This window comes from Elephantulus edwardii, unplaced genomic scaffold (genome assembly GCF_000299155.1).
Source record: "Elephantulus edwardii isolate Elephantulus edwardi_28Jun2011 unplaced genomic scaffold, EleEdw1.0 scaffold00144, whole genome shotgun sequence".
Taxonomy (NCBI): domain Eukaryota; kingdom Metazoa; phylum Chordata; class Mammalia; order Macroscelidea; family Macroscelididae; genus Elephantulus; species Elephantulus edwardii.
In genome coordinates this window covers 992,286-994,891 of record NW_006399894.1, presented here as the reverse complement: position 1 = coordinate 994,891, position 2,606 = coordinate 992,286, and the positions used below count along the sequence as shown (strand labels likewise).

Below are 2,606 nucleotides of genomic sequence, written 5' to 3'. Positions count from 1 at the left end.
CCATGGCTACTCATTACCACAATTGGCACATCACTGTCACAGTCCAGCATAACAGCAACCACAAGTTACCTCTGTACAGCAATGCAATGCACAGACCAGTGCTATACCACCTAGAAGAATGTTTGACAGCAAAACAATTTGAACCTGGCCGAGGGCCACAGATGAAAATCACCCACCTTCGGCTTGGTAGCATAACTTCCTTTCCACTAGGCCAACATAGCTCTCTCTTGGTCGTTGTCGTTGTTATTGTTGTTTGGTGCCGTCGAGTCATAGACGACTCATAGCGACCCTATGAATGAGAGGAGCGTGTGTGTGTGTGTGTGTGTAAGTGCTACTCAGCCACAGTAGAGATGGGTACAGGGGTTCCAGTCTGGGCTCTTAGAATCGGGCTCCTGCCACGGGTTCTCTGAATGCACTGGTTCCGCAGAACAGCAGTGAACCAGGCTGGTACTGACCTGAGTGTACAGAAACTCTGAAGGTCTCTTCTTCAGAACGTGGCCCACCATGTCGATACTAGGGTGGTAATGGTCAGTGAGAGGTTGCAGGTGCTGAAGTCCTCAATTCTGAGCCTTTGTTCCCCAGAGAGTCCTGGCCCATTGTCTTTCCCCCGACCCCAGTGGAAGCAAAAAGGGCTCCTTTCTCCTGCATGTAAAGACAGGTAAGGAGCCTCAGAAAGAGAGAACAGGGATGAGATGACACAGGGAGTTGGTGTCCTGAAGGTTGTTGCTGTTGGGGTTGGAGGATGTGACCCGCAGTGTGCAGCAACCCTGGCCTCAGGGCCACCAGGTGCCAGCAACCCCGTCAGGTGTGACAGTCCAGCACCATCATTGGGAACTCTCCTCAAACCACAGGCTTTAGAGCTTTGTGGGCTTGAGTCTGGCACCAACAATGAACCTTGAAGCTTCCTGATTTGTAAACTAATACTTCCCTTGCAGAGTGATGGCGAGGAACAGAAATAACATAAAAAGCCTAGTACGGTCTCTCGCCCATCCGCCCAAGACGCCAAAGGGAAAGAAGGCCAAGGGGAAGAAGGTGGCCCTGGCGCCCGCCGTGGTCAAGAAGCAGGAGGCCAAGAAGGTGGTGAATCCCCTGTTCGAGAAAAGGCCCAAAAACTTCGGCATCGGGCAGGACATCCAACCCAAAAGGGACCTTACCTGCTTCGTCAAGTGCCCCCGCTACATCCGGCTGCAGCGGCAGAGGGCAATTCTCTACAAACGACTCAAGGTGCCACCTGCCATTAACCAGTTCACCCAGGCCTTGGACAGCCAGACAGCACTCAGCTGCTGAAGCTGGCCCACAAGTACCGACCAGAGACCAAGAAGGAGAAGAAGCAGAGGCTGCTGGCCCGGGCTGAGAAGAAGGCTGCTGGCAAGGGAGACACCCCCACCAAGAGACCCCCCCACACACGTCCTCCGTGCAGGGGTGAATACAATCACCACCCTGGTGGAGAACAAGAAGGCCCAGCTGGTGGTGATCGCGCACGACGTAGACCCCATAGAGCTGGTGGTCTTCCTGCCGGCTTTGTGTCAGAAGATGGGTGTTCCCTACTGCATCATCAAGGGCAAGGCCAGGCTGGGCCGCCTCGTACACCGGAAGACCTGCATCACTGTTGCCTTCACGCAGGTGAACCCGGAAGATAAAGGCGCTCTGGCGAAGCTGGTAGAAGCCATCAGAACCAATTACAACGACAGATATGATGAGATCCGCCGCCACTGGGGAGGCAACGTCCTGGGTCCCAAGTCAGTGGCCCGCATCGCCAAGCTGGAGAAGGCCAAGGCCAAGGAACTTGCCACCAAACTGGGCTGATGAACACACTGACTCTTCTGTACATAAGAGTAAACTTATTCCACCATCTGCTAAAAAAAAAAAAGCCCAATATGTGGGTGACATATCTAAACTGCTCAGCAAATGGACATTTATATCAGTATATGAAATACCTATCTCCTGGATGTACATTTTAAAATTAATTGTAATTTGTTACAAGTCTAATAAGTAGAACAATTATTTTTGTATGTATATATGGTAAGCATATAATTGTGAAGTCTTTGGGATACTAACTGTAATTTCCAGTAATGGAAGTATTATTTTTCCTTACAGGCACATAAGAATAATGAGTAAATATCTCATAAGCTTGATATTTTCCCTAAAAGTTTGTTATGCTGTTTTTCCTAAATATATTTTGTGTGTGTATGTGTCTAACTCCCAACTGAACTGCTATTTTAGTTGAGAAACCAAATAGACAAGTTTGCAAATAATTGAATCTTTGATATTTGAATATCAGGAGACAGACTTAGGTGGTAAAACTAGTCATTGCTGTTGAGACAGAACCAACTAATAGCTAACCCTCCAGAGGATTTTCAAAGGTGGTTAATTACCTGGGAGGAGATTGCCCGTCTTTATCCTTTGGAGCAGCCTTATCTACTTAGCCACCAGAGTTCCCTTGCTGGTAGAGGACCCCTATATATACATCTAGTCATTTAGCAGGTATTTGTTACACAGATAATTTCTTTTACCATGATTAGTAGTAGTGTTTTTTTTTTATTTAATTTAGTTTGTTTATTTTTCATTTCAATGAACATCTACTGAGATTTTGGAATTCCATTCAT

At 47.7% G+C, this 2,606-nt stretch overlaps 1 pseudogene; it reads left to right on the top strand.

Moving 5' to 3' along the window:
• The first annotated feature begins 939 nt into the window (after positions 1 to 939).
• Positions 940 to 1,806, top strand: LOC102872465 (annotated as a pseudogene).
• Positions 1,807 to 2,606: the final 800 nt, after the last annotated feature.